This window comes from Myotis myotis, unplaced genomic scaffold (genome assembly GCF_014108235.1).
Source record: "Myotis myotis isolate mMyoMyo1 unplaced genomic scaffold, mMyoMyo1.p scaffold_m19_p_9, whole genome shotgun sequence".
NCBI lineage: Eukaryota > Metazoa > Chordata > Mammalia > Chiroptera > Vespertilionidae > Myotis > Myotis myotis.
The window spans coordinates 69,366,917-69,381,553 of record NW_023416401.1 but is presented as its reverse complement, the minus strand read 5'-3'; the positions used below and the strand labels follow the sequence as shown (position 1 = coordinate 69,381,553).

At 42.0% G+C, this 14,637-nt stretch overlaps 1 protein-coding gene across 2 annotated transcripts in view; it reads right to left on the bottom strand.

The window, feature by feature from the left end:
- Nucleotides 1-14,379, bottom strand: part of SNAP25 (synaptosome associated protein 25) — a 79,064-nt gene extending 64,685 nt beyond the window's left edge. For both annotated transcript variants that reach the window (XM_036323386.1, XM_036323384.1), the window contains exon 1: nt 14,238-14,379. The gene's annotated coding sequence lies outside the window, so the exon portion shown is untranslated. The remainder of the gene's footprint in view (nt 1-14,237) is intronic.
- Nucleotides 14,380-14,637: the final 258 nt, after the last annotated feature.

Sequence of the window (14,637 nt, the reverse complement as noted above, 5' to 3'; positions counted from 1 at the left end):
TTTCTTGCAGCTCAACATTCCATGATTCCAGGATGTAGCCTCACACATGAGAGCACAGAGATGGCAGAGTAGATCAAAGCACCTAGAGTTGGGATCTAAGAAGGAATAAAAACTAGGTCTGAATGACAGATGACCCCTACTCTTCCGTCTCCATTAAAACACTGTGGATTTTGTCCCTGAGTATTTGGACCCATGGTATAAAACATACTCTCTCTGATCTTTACCGGGGCCTTTCCATCGAAGACTTCAGCCCCATTCTTTTAGTTCTTTCCATTACAGCTTTATTTTCTGTTTTGTCCTGGGAGAGCTGGAGAGAATTGGCCACTCACCGATACTGGCTTCAGAGCACCAGAGGTGGCATCGATGCTCTATTGATATTGTTGTTCAAAATGACAGTATGATGCTCATGAAGTCAGATCTATCGTCTGTAAAGTGGAGCTGTGCAGCACTGCTTTGCGTCCCACCCACTCCCTTTGATATATATGGTTTGCCACCTGGCAGCTGAAGTTCTGTGTTTACTGCTGCGGTACCTTCTCTGAGACTGTGAGAGCTGCCGCCTCCCTCCCACTCCTGTGGAACTAATTATTCCTTCTCTTGGTCCTTACCGTGTGCCACTTTATTTTAAAAATACTCACAACAGTAAATTGGGACTTCCATTTTGTTCTGATGCTTAAACACAAATCAGTGGGTTCTATTTTCATTGAGCTCACAGGTGAAATCAGCCTTAACGTCACAAGATGCCACAAAGAGATAGTTCTCTGATTCCTTCAGGAGGATACCGAGGTGGCAGAACCTGCCAAAGCACCTGACAGATGCTGGCTGGAGGAGCACAGCTCATGCATGGGTGGGTGTGAGTTGGAGGATGTTTAAGGACCCAGTGATTCAAAGATGCAGAGCTTGGAGAAAGTGGTCATAGTGCTCAGGGTATTGGGGCCTGGAGGACGTGAGGGACAACCCACTGCCCTGAGAGAGTGTTCGGACACCAAAGGGACAGAAGTTAATTCTCTGGATCCAACTTGAGAACCACAGATACAGGGACAAGAGAAACAAAGAGGAGGAGGGTTCTGGAGAAATGGTGGGGCAGGGGCTGGGCATGGTTGGGCTTTCTCTCAAGTCAGCAGAATAGACTCTCCACCTAGTTGGGGCGGTGATTACAGTGGACGGAACTTGGTCTTGACGATGGGTCTAGAATCTCAGTTCTGCCCTTTCCAAGCTGAGGGACTTAGGTAATTTACTTAACCTCCATCTTAGTTTTCTCAGCTGCAAAATAAAACTATGTTGCAGGTTGTCATGGGGGTCAAATGAGATGATATACTCCAAAACCTTAGCTTAGCGCCTGGCACATGGGTGCTGAATAAATGGTACCCAGTAGGAGCCCAGTGAACATGTGTTGGAACATATGCTGACATATATGAATGCACCAAAGCTGGAGACAGCTGTTGTGATGCTCGGAGTGTCTGGAGATGACAGTTTGCAAAATTGTAGCAGCCATTCTCGAAGCTCTACCTACATCTCCTTGACACCCACCTTTCCTGTATATTCTGAGGGCCTCTACTGCAAGCACCTACCACTCACTCACTGCCTTAGGGAGTTCTCCAATCTTGGGAGTAGGCCTGGCCTTACACAGGGCTGGGTACCAGTTTACACCTCTTAGCCACTGAAGGATGGAAGTTGGTGAATAAATAGCCCGGATTCCCTTGGGGTGGAGCAATTCAGGAGTGAGCCTCAGCAGGTGGTAACCTGCTCAAGAATGCCCCCTGTATTGGCTTCCTTCCCATCCGTGTAGCTTCCCTGCTTACCTACCAGAGCTTCCTCGGATCATCTCTCAAATAAAACAAGTGCATTTGTCCTTCTCTCAGGTCTGCTTCTGGGAGGACCCAACTAAAGGATAATTTAGAAGCCTTTAATTTCATTTGCTTTGGGAGCTCAGTAAACTGAAGCTGGTGCAGTGTCTGAAAGAGTGGACAGTTCTTCTGCCCAGGTTCTGACCTTAAGGAGTCTGCTCACTGATATCTAAAGTGAGTTGAGAAAATATACAGCTAGGATTCAGAATGTTCTTTGGAAGTGCCCAGCTAGGCAGCGGGGTGAGTCAGACATCCCCTGCTAATCTGTGGAAGAGCTAAGACGGAGGCTCTGGTGGGGCCTGCCGCAAGGCCCCAGTACCGGTGCCTGGCTTGTTATCCATGGCCCAGCAGCACAGTTGAAAAGCCTTCAGGGTTTTTTCCACTGCCTCCTCCCTTGGGCTCCCATTTCCAAAGTGCTCACTGGGCAGAGAGCTGGCAGAGAATTGTTTCTGCCATTATGGGGAGCTCTTGCAACTAGAGGACAAAACAGGGTTTGCTTAAACAGTGGGCACTTCTGCAAGGACAGAGAAAAAATTCAAATAAAGTTGTCCTCACTAAGACAAGTCCAAGTGAAATTTCATATAAAGAAACATCATCACAAAGCAGTAAGAAGCTGACGTGTGTTTTTTCCCAGTTTGAATCTAGAAAGGCTTATTCACTTTCAATATTCAAAGAAAAAAATTTCTCTTTGACTCTCCCCTGAATTTACCAGACATCTGGATCTGTGATTGCTTAGCTTGGAGAGATGCAGAGAGGTGTTCCTCTTGACCCAAGGATACCTTAAACTTAGACCCTAAGTCTCCACGTTTGGCTGGAAAAGAAATTGGAAGGCCTATGGCAGTACGGTAATGAAAACCCATCCTTAGTCCCCTGGGTTGTGGAATTTAGTGGAAGTTATGATGCACCAGGATGGACAACCAGAATCTAGTCCCCAGCCTGTGGTATGTGGAGGGGCTTTCTCTGACTTAAGCTTCCAAGATCGTTGGGGGCTGTGGTAGATTTCTTTTCTCTTTTCTCTTTTCTTTTTTCTTTTTTGCAAAAATGGCCCTAATAATTCCTCTCTCAGTATTCATAATCTTGGGTGGCCCCTCTCACACTGACTATGTGCTTGGCCATATGACTTACTTTGGCCAATGAGACAATAGCAAATGTGACCTAAATAGACTTGAAAGTGCTTACACATTGGAGAGTGCCCTCTCTTGCTGTTCTTGGATGATGAGAGACATGCGGTCTAATCACTCCTGTCACCCTAGCCGAAAGCCAGCACCAATCTCCATTCATGGACCAAGAAGACCCCAGTCAACCTATCAACTGACTGAAGAACCACCTACTGAATTCATAGAACCAGTAGCAATAAGAAATTGAATGGTAGCTATTCAAGCCACTAAGTTTTAGGGTAATAGCTAGGAAATCCGGATGCAGGTTTTTTTGTTGTATAACAAGTGATGTATTTTACTTTATACATTAAAAATATCACTATGAAAAGAGACCTATAGGCTTTATCAAACTGCCAGTAGGGTCCATTGGAAAAAGCAAAAAGCTAACTATATTCAGATTAAAATATTTTAAACTTGGTTGATTTATTTTAGTGCCTATTTGCCCAATTCTATCTCTCAAAATATTAACATAACTTATGAAGACAACTGTAGGAAAAAGTTGTGGCAAAATAACCCAGGAAACTTCTAGTTGTATCTGATTCTGGTTGTACCTGATTGTTTGGTAAGTGATCTGATAAAAATTCAGTCTCTGTATATAAGACTTTTTTTTTTTTTAAGTCACCAGCTTGTTGCATCCAAAAGAGGCACCTCAATTATGATCAAGGGGTCCTTGCCTGCTCCACCCAGAGGCCAACTCTGATCTATTTGGTCAGGGCTGTGAGTAGATCTAGGAGGAAAACAAAAAAAAAACATAAAGGAGACACTCATGTGAGACTTACTTCTAATTTAATAATACACAAAAGCTTTATTCAGGAAACCAATGTTAAAAACAAGCTCAAAACAAAAGAAAGAAAAATCAGACTCCCAAAATGCTAGAGAAAGAAGGGACTAGAGCAAGTGGAATGAGAACATGGCCTTGAACCTGAATTTTCTGGTCTAGAAAAAATATCTTGTAGCCTAACAGCTTCTTTGCGCCCACTTCCTCTTTTAGGGTCTGTGTGCCTTCCTGCAACCTGTCCTTCAATCAGATGCCAACTCTTTATGTTTACCTCCTCATTGGATCAAAAATGACTTGGCTTTCTCCTGGGTCTTTTTGGTGATTGATGGAAAGAGGAACTCCAGTCAATGAATGCAGAGGCGGGAGGCTCTCCTTTTATTCCCTCTCCTTACTTCACTCCTTTTCCCACCCCTTATTGTGTCCAATAAAATTTGTAGCAAATTCAATATTATGGTTGGCTGAGGCAAGGACTTACTGTTACACTCATATTTCCCCCCACTGGGCCACATACCAGTATGTCCTTATAAAGCCCACATGGAACACAGCCTAATAGCTATAGTAGGAACTAGATAGAAGGACGAGTTACAGGCTTAAAGGGAACTTCACCACTTAGTTAACTATCCTGTATCAATATCCTTGGTTTGGCTCTCATTTTTGAGTTCATCAGCCTAAAGAGGCCATAAGTGCCCAGCTCATCAGGATATCCGTGCATATAGCAAGGTCACGCTAAGAGGCAAAGTGAGCCAAAGGAGGAAAAACTTGGACCAGAGGACCATAATCCTCAATTTCTGCCACTGTGGGCTGTTTGGGTTTCATAGAGTCACTTTCTCTTACTGTACCCTGAAGCTATAAGTGCTCCAGGTTTTGAAATCTGAGAGAAAAATGAGAAGATAATGGGAAATCATACCTGTATTATTTAGACCAAGGTCCAATTTATGTTTCTTGCTGATACACAATAGAATCAAGTGCCAAGGTTCTAATAAAGGTACAGAGTGAGTGGGAAATCAAAATCACTGGGCCTTCAGGTGATTTAGTCTCTGCTTAAATGCCATTTCTCAGAAAGGCCTTCTCCCAGGACCCTCTCTAAGTCAGCACTCTACTCTCTTGAGGTAATTACTATCAGTGTACATGTATACATTAAAAAATAAATGTATTTTTCATCATCATATACTGTGTTTTTGTTGCTCGAATGAATTTTATTATTTCTTCAAGGTTCTTCACATACGTACACCTTAAGAGATATCAAGTAGGCATAACATGTTCTCAAAAAATTAGGGTTGGCACGCAGAAGAATTTTGAGTCAGAGATTTTGCTGGTTTTGGCACGCACTCACAAAAAGGTTGCCCACCCCTAACCGAAGGTGCTCTAGCTCTTCTGTCTTACTGAATATATCTCTGTAGCCCTTTCTCCTTTGGTGAATCCCAATGTCTAGGTATGAAGTAGGATTAGGAGTAGGAAGAGCAGGCTGATTCTGGCTGCTGGTCCCAACCTTTTTTTTCCAATCAGGCTTTAACAAAAAGCCTGATTTTCTTCTTCTTTTTATCACTTACCGCGTCTATGTATCAGTAGGTTCAAGGAGGGAGTAGCAGTGGTGATTATCTCCTTGGAATCTTTGGTAGAACCTTGACCAAGTAGTATCCTCTCTAGTCAAGTGTGGAAAATAACAGTCACCACTTAGGAGGTTGCTGTAGAAATTAAATATAACACTAGCCACAATAGACAGGAATATAATAACTAGCACATGGTCGATGCTCAAAAGTGCTCTCTTGTCTTGTAGGCCTGGATTTGCATGAAATGTCCCCAAAGCAGAATTTTAGGTCACTGCTGCAAACAGAATTCTTTTCTGTTTGCTTCAGAATTCTTTTCCAACTATGAAGTGAAATCATTCTGTAAATGTGGCTTAGGAGCGTACATTTTTCAGTTCATATAGCTAGCCGATGCAGGTTTTATATTTTATATTTATATAAATAAAGCTAAAGGCTCTGAATGACATGATACATGTAGGAGACTGACTGTGAGAAAGTCTGTGTTTGCACCTCTCTGTCTGCATATTGTATGCAGGTATAAGAACACGCATGTGCATACACAATATTTAATAAGGAACCCAACCCTCCCCCACAAACCTTAACACAAAGCTGAATACAAAATGAAGCTAACAGATGCAGCTTTAATAATGCTTCACTAAATAGCTTACGGCAAATTTATTTTTCTTAAGCTAAAGAATAGCAGGACATTTTGCTTATCATCTCTTAACTACTCGAGGGCCTTAAAAACCCAAGGCATTGAGCAAAAGGAGGCTAGTGTTTAGTTGAACAATAACCAAGCCTCTTTGGTCTCCAAATGTTATCCTGAGAACTATGAGGCCATTCCCAGAGATACTATTCAAAGGCATTTTAAAAATCCTTCCTCAAATAGAAAAATCAGAGACTATTAACACATTTTCCCATTTTATCATGCATGCTGCTCAAGCTAAAAAAGTAATGTGATTCCAAGACTTGTTGTTTCTTAAAGCAAAGTCAATATCAGAAAATGAAGCATCGAGCCCCCACGTAACCTGTAATGAGGAACATTGGAAATCTGGCAAATGGCAGATAATGACACATGATAGCAACAGTCCCTTTCTCTCTCCCAGAATGGGGCAGGTAACAGTACTTCACTAGCATCAGCTCATTTAGGTTTCATGACAAACATGTGACATATACGTGACAGCTACTTTCTTTTTTACAGATGTGAAAACTGAGGCTTGGTTCAGGTTAGGGTCATACTGTTGAAGTGGCAGAGATGAGCTAGGTATTCACCCATCTGACTCTCAATCTAGGGCTCAATGAGCTTGTCTGGATACTGAGTCACTCATACTATCATATCTGACCTGACTTTTCAGCCCAGAGGACCAAGTTCTTTGGATTTTGCCATCTCATGTTCTACATGCTAGGGGTATGCTTTCTATTAGAAAATCTCAATGGATTGTGCACACCTCACTGAAAAACTCATGGGGTAGTGGGGAACAACATGGATGTTGTAGTCGGAAAGACAAGAATTCCAAACTCTTTTAAGGTTGCCATAAAAATTAAACGAGATAATGTATGTGAAGGGCCTAGTAGGGCATACCATAGACATTCAATAAGTTAATTACTTTCTTTCTTATGGTTATAAGTAATATCTTCATTCTAAGCTGAGAAAGCAGGGTGCAGAATAACCGACCAGTGGTTTTAGACTTGGTTCAAGAGAAGAACCGGGAAAAAGAAATGCAGAATTCAATGTTTACTTGGTGATAGCTTTTTCTTAAGGCTAAATGGATCTATAAAGGAACTGTTAAACATACGTAGTTTAAAAAAGATAAATGGGACTGACTTAGCATATCAACTAGGTTTATTTTTCTCTCCTAGGCAAAGAGGCACTGGATATTTTTTGGGGAAAAAGTTGGAGATTGATGTGTTTGGAAAGCAGGGTGACTCTGGTCTCAGGGGGGCACGTAAGAGACTCTTTTTCTTACATGCTGTCATCAGTAAAGGACAGAAGCACTAATCCAAGCCTACAGGCATGAAAAATCATCTCCCAAGTTCAAAATGTGTGACTAGTTTAAATATAGGAAGTGATGTGGAGGCTGAGACCAGATGGTCATTTGCTAGAATCTACCATTTTAGCAGGAAAATAAGCTTATTCTTCAAGTATAAAATGGGCCATCTTGGAGGACAAGGTGAGGTGAGTCAGCAAAAAGTGCAAACTCTCCATTTAAGATACGAGAAATAGGCAACTTTGTGAGGAAACAAAATCAGTTCAACAACAAAACCCAAACACAGAAGTAAAGATCAGTGAATTGTTGTAAGTTTCCCCTTCGATGGATCAGAATTCAACTTTTATTGCCTAAGATGATCGAATGTATTTTTTCCAGACCAAAGAAAACAATTCATAAACCCTAGTGCAGCTGTCACTCAGCATCAATTTGGTGCAGACATGGGAATGCACTTTGAGTTCCTCTGAATGGTTGTTAAAACATTTAAAAGGAAACATTACTGGAATGTCCTTTAAACAGGATTTTCTCCCATCCCTTTTTGGGCATACAGATTTGTTCTTATCAGTTCGTCACTAGTGACGCCAACCTCCATGAGTCAGCAGGAAGAAAATCAGCTAGGATCTCCTCTGGTAACATCAAGCCATACTCTGGAAAAGATGCTGACATCTGCAGTAGAAATGGAGCTGTAGCAAGAAGAACATGGCTTTTTGGAAACATGTGAATTAATTCACATGGGACGATGAATCTAATTAATATCATACTGCCGGTTGCTAGCCTCTGACCTTTAAAACTCCTAGGCTTTAAAACTTCCTCCTCTCCTCATCCTTTGTGCTTAAAGCTGTTTTGAAATGCTATTTTGCAACACACCCTCATCCTCCAGATTTGATTAGTTTTTGAGCTGGCTACTAATATCATGTAATTCAGGTCATATGGAAATGTTACTTTTTAAGTATGTAAGGGCTCACAGATTCTATAAAAGCTTCTGTTTTCTCTTTTCTAAAGTAACAGAGGAAGGAAAAGGAGTGAGGAAATAGCAGCTAGTAAATCACTTTAATTCAGACTTAAAGTGGCTATAGGAGATGATCAAAGGGGGTACAGAAAGGAATAAAAAAAGAGTTAATTAGATGAAAAAAAGAATGATACAATGTTTAGGAAAGTTGTAGAGAAAAGTCTGTGCCAGACAGCAATGAATCTGATTGAGAAGGGTGGGAGATCCCCAAAGCACTGATGACTCAGGGCAGGGCTGTGGGGGAAAAGACAGGACTTCTTAGGGTCGACCAGAAAGAAGACTCCAGAGAGATGATGGCAAAGCAATTATTGGGGGGGGGGGGGGGGGGGAGAGAGAGAGAGAGAGAGAGAGAGAGAGAGAGAGAGAGAGAGAGAGACTTTGAGTAAGAGAGAGGCTGTGGGTGTAATTAATATTATGTTGGGGGAGGGAGTCTGGTCAGTTCCGAAAGCAGTACTAAGGCAGTGCCAGATGAGACCATCAGGGCACCGGACCTACACCTATCCGTTTTCAGCACTGATTTCCCTGACTTCTGAATGGTAGGAATACTAGAAACCATTAGTCCAGTTCTGCCATTCCACAGATGAAGAAACTGAGTTCAACAGTGGTTGAGTGACTTATTTAAAGATGGTGTAATTCCAAAACAGGAAATTACAAGCAGTTGCTTCAGCACTAGAACCAGGTCTCCTGACTCTTGATCAGCATCCTTTGCCATCACACCCTGCTGCCCAATTGAGGGAGAAAAGATGCTGCAAAAAAAAAAAAAGAAAAGAAAAAGAAAAAATCACGTCCATTCTCTGTGCCTCCTTTTACCAAAGTGAAAAATGTGAATGATGCAAGAGGTAGCACAGTATGTAGTTAAAAGCTTAGCCTCTGGAGTCAGAGTGGTTGCATTTAAATCCTGGCTCCACTCTGTGATCAGGCTCTACATAGCCTTTCTCTGCCTCAGCTTCCCTATCTGTAAAATAAAAATAATAACAGTACCCTGACTACAAGGTTGTTATGAGATTCAGTGAGCTAGTACAGGTAAAAGCTTTCAGAATTAGGGCTCGCTCTTCTCCCCCACAGGCCTACTCTGATTAGTCACTGCTTTAGATATATCTGTCCTTCTAAATCAGATTTATGGCTTACTAAATGTTACCTGATATTATATATAAACTCATACAACTATAGTTGGCATCATTCATTTAGATATCAGAAACTGCTTTGTCTTTTATATTGAGTGAAGTGCTATGAGATCCCTGAGGAAAAAATGATGTAGAAATGAGCTGCTACAATCATTACAGTAATAACAGCAATTTTGAAGAGTTCAAAGTGAAGTTGGGGATCTCTGGAAATTTCTCTTAAGTCTCTTTCCTCCTGTAGGACTAATTAAAAAAACAACAACACACACACCTCTTTGTCTACTCTTCATGTCCTAGCTTCCTCATTGCTATGCCACATCTCCTCCCTCCCTCTTAACTAGATTTGAAAAGCCCTCTGCACTCAGTATAACACCACCAGTGTGACCTCCTATAAAGCATCAAAGGTCACTACCTCCAGATTTCCCCCAGGGAGTCGCTTGAAAATCACAACGTTATCCTAAGGATGTCTTTTCTGCAAGCATTTTGGTAAAGAACAGATGAGTATAGTCCCTTGACACCTGAGAGCCAGAATTGAAATAGGAACAAGATTTATGTCTGCAATTGCCATTTCTTCCTCGACACAAAGTCATTGACTATTTTGGCTCAGCAGTTCCATCAGCATTTGGAATTCTGAAGCTCTGCTGTGAGAGTAAAAGATTAAAAGGGAAATGGGTACGGTTCAGACCTCACGCTAGCCCTTAAGAAAGGGTAATCAGCCAATGTCAGCAAGGATGGTAGGAAAAGAAATAGTATAAATGCTCATTTCACCTCTGTCTTCCCAAATTTTACTATAGTATCTAATTTTTTTTTCCAGTTTTAGCCACTTGGGGCTGTTTCTATGTATCATGATGCCTGAAACATACACAGGAAAACTGGTATATATTTTTTATCCATCCAGTCAGTGTAGCATACTCAGAAGGTACAAGAGAGTGTTATGCATAATTATTATTCAAGTGCACCTTCTGGGTACCCCTTATCACTAGATTCCTGACCTGCTTTTAAGTCTCTTTGGTAGGTGCTCATCTTGAATAATTTGTTTTAGTTAGTAATGGAAAATTGAAACTTATAATTAACTTCTGGGAAGGACATATAAGTCTATCTGCATATCCTGAAGAATGATCCTAAAAGATGCCTAAATGAGGACCGATTATTTTTTAAAATTAATTATCCCTTATGATTGCTTCCCTCTATTTCTGGAAGAATGCCAAGTTAATCCACTCTCTCAGTAACAACTCCTAGATATTAAAAAAGAGCTGATTACTTTGTTACATCAGCTTCTGCTCAGGAATCAACTTTAGAGGATAAAGTACCAAATCCTGAGCTTGGCATTCAAGGCCTTCCACAGAAGGCTCCAGCTTTTCATTCCAGCACATTCCCCTACACAAGCTTCACACTCCACCCAAATGGATGGGCATTTTTAGGGTTTGCTGACCATAACTTGGGCTTGCCTAACTTCAGCTCTGTCTATGATGTAACTTTTACTTAGCAGACCTCCTCCTCCTCTCTTTAGTTTCCAAAAGCCAGCTTAAGTCCTGCCTCCTTTCTCACATCATAGTAGTCATCTGTCCATATAAACATGAGACTTTATATCCTCCAGGGGGTTCATTTATGTATCTGGTGCTCACTGACTGATCAATAGCTTCCTGTCAGGTTGGTCCCTGCTGACAAGGGATGACATTGCAGAAACGTATCTAGCACAGAGGCTGTAAACACCAATTTTCTTATCTTTATAGCATTGCAAAGCAGTTCCATGACGTGAGAAAAATAGTTCATTCATAGTACATCATCCAAAAATCAGGTTTATCTATTTTATCCTTCATCTCTCTCAACTTATTTCTCAAATTATCTCTCATTTCTACTAATCATCAAAACCTAATGTTCTGCTAAGGCCAGTTGCTACAGGAAGAGGTTCTATTGGCAGAAACATCAATCTTTTGGTTGATAACCATCACTCCAGGCTTAACTCGAAGAGCTTAGCAATGTCTTTAGACAAGCTAATTAAGGGGCAGTTTATATTGTGTTTGTGCATGTGTGGTTGCACAAGTTTAACAAAGTAAAAATAAAATTGTGAATTCTTGGGAGATTTTATTATGGAGAGGTTAAGGAGATTATTGTTTTGTATTCTGAATGCTAAGGTGGTAGTGCAGAAAATGCCAATAAACAAAAAAGCAGGTACCATTCGAGGGTCTGCGTGAATGTTTCCTGGCATATCCCTATGTCCATCTGCCCCTGCCTCTTCTCTTCATATTGCTCAGAATTTTAAAAATTTAAAACAAGAAATCTCTTGATTTTTTTCCCCTGAATTTTATCAATAATGTAAATGTTAAATTGATGCTTCAATTATGTTTTCCTTTAATTTCTCAGTAAGCTATTCTAGAACTAGCTCGATAATTGTGCACATCGCCACTTCCTCCCAGATCTGTGCCCTTTGCCAGCTTCACTGCAGTCTTCTACCTCCGCACCCCCTCCTGCCCCCGCACTCCAGTCCTCCACTAGCAAACAAACCCAGTGGTAATTACTAATGTCCAAGCACGTAATTCCGGCAGCACTAGGCTTCTTCATTTGACGCAACTACGCAGGGAGCTGTCTGGACATGCAGCATAAAGTCGAAGCTTTCTGATAACTCCTACCCACCTTCTCTCCCCTCTTCCCATCACTAAGGCACAGTTGTTTATTTCATCTGCATACTGAAGAGTTATAAAAACGATTCCATGTAGTTATATACTGTTGAATAATAATTTTACACCCATTTATAATCACAAATCAATACATACATGGAAGCACATGGTTACTCATAAAAATAATTATAAAACACTAGGAAATAAATAGCCAAGAGAAAGTACCTTCTCTATGTGGACAGGGCATTTGAGCATTTCTAGTATACAAATAAATGGAGTTATAACTAACCAAACACAATCCAAGACCTTGAAGCTTTTCAGGAGATCATAATGGCATTTCTTCAATGCGTTGTATATGTCCTTACATAATATACTATTACTCTTATTTAACAACTACTCACATAGTACAATTTTGCTCCTGATCATTATATGCACACTTTAACTGTATAAAACAGCTGGAAATATCCCTGTGATAATTTGTGTTCACTAAGAGGCTCCAAGTCTCAGAGTAGACAATGGTTAAAGTACTTATCACCGGCCTCAGCAAAACCCCGCAGTGCTATAACAGAAACTGCAGTAGATCTGTAGGTCAGAGTAAAATTTCAGTCTAACACCATGGTCCTTTCACATTACCATGAAGGACACAGTTAGATTCTCCCAAGGAAAACCAGACTTAGTGTTGTCAAAATCAGAAACTATCACCTGAGATAACCAATGTCCATAGAAAATACTTCCACTCACTCTGAAACCATGGCCAAAGAGGTTAAATGTATATCCTCTAAGATCTGCAATATTTCTCAGAGATGTATTTTTTGGCTATGTGATTGGGTTCATGCCTACGTATAAACATGGGGGAAAAGGAAAAGGATGAGGGGTTCATTCTTAAAGTTGATTCTGCTTAGTTAAACTACCCCCATATTTTTGTCAAATAGAAATATGTATGGAGATACAGCTCTCCTATAAGCAAATCCTATTGGCATCTTCCTGTATCCCTCATTTATGCCTACCAAAGTCTATACACAGATCTACTCTGTGCTAAAACAAAAACAAACGAAAACCTTGATATTTAACTGGATAAATGAAGATTTTTTTTTTCAAAATGTGTTTATTACATATCTAAAAAAGGGAAACAGGGCCACACATAAAATTTCCATAAGTGGACTATTTATTTATTTATTTATTTATTTATTTATTTATTTATTTATTTATTTTTGAAGCTATGCAGGAACTGAGGGGATGAGAGAGCAGGTAATTGACTGCAAAGGAGTACCTGTGGGCAGGATTTATTTTTTCTTTCTTTCTTTTTACCTACTACTTCTGCTTTATTAGGGAGTCTCTGTAAGACACAGGTCTGAGAGAGGCAATTTGGCCCGCAGCCCAGCAAGCAATCTAGTGCTGCCTGGCCAGGCATCTCTGCAGTAGATGCAACACTGAGGCCGGATCGCTGTCCGCGGTGCTGAAAGGTCGAGGGACCCAGAGCCGTCCCTTGGTGTTGCTGTCCAGGGTACTGAGTGAGGTCGTCCGCAGTCCCCAAGGCAGCCCACCCCCGCCAGCTCTCCGAAGAACCCTCCCACCCAGCACGACCCGCCCGCCTCCCGCCAGCCCACAGCTGACAAGGAGCAGGCGGCATAAATCAAGTCCGTAGGGCATGGAGGCTGCTGCCGCTGCTGCTGCTGCGGCTCAGCTTGCCCGGGGCGGGAACTCCCCTTTCTGCTTTCGCCTCCTCAGCGTCCACACCCTGCCTTTCCCCCAATTCGTCCCTGGGTAATAGCGCCCTAACATCAACAGTCATACTAATAGGGTCAAAACGACAGGGTTTGTTTATTTTGGCCTACAGAAAAGAAGAAAAAAAACCCCAACAGCCTAAACATCTCTGAAAACTGCATCGCAAAATGGAAGAGAGGACCCTACTGCTGTTTCAAAAGAGTAAGTTATTATTTAGTACGTATCCTTGCGCTTCCTCCGAATCGCTCCATCAGCAGTGTCTCCGTTCATCTCTTCCCCAAGCAGCTCACCTAGAAAACACTTTAAAAAGCCCCAGGCAGGAGTCTTGCCAGACGCGCACACACGGAATACCGCACCCTAGGTGCACAAATACTTGTATTTGCCCAAGTTCACTTGGTCTGCCCAGCTACAGACCCCTGTGGGTCTGCCGCCATCCAGCCAGATCCACGACCTGGGGAGTGGGCTCCTTACCTTGGCTTCTCCCGAGGGTGGTGTTCTCCCGGACCCTGCAGGTTGCAAGTGTGGAGGAGCCACCAGGCTGGGAGAGAAGGAAAGACAGCGCCTGACCTCCCTGAGGTTTCGTCTTCAGTGCAACGTGAGCTCTGCCCTCATCAAAGATGGCCGTTCCTTTTGACGTCAGCAGCTTTTAATAGCCACCTCCTGGAGGGGCGGAGAAGCGTGTTAGGGGGAGGGCGGGGGGAGGGCCGAGCCTGGGGGCGGGAGGAGGGGAGCCGCACGGTGCCCAGCGCTAGACTCAGCTCCCCGTGCACTGTACTGCAAACCTTTGTATTTTCGTCTTTTATAAACAACCGAATGGGAGATTCTTATAAGTCCATTTTAACAGCCGGTCTCCGGACAAACACGTTTATCT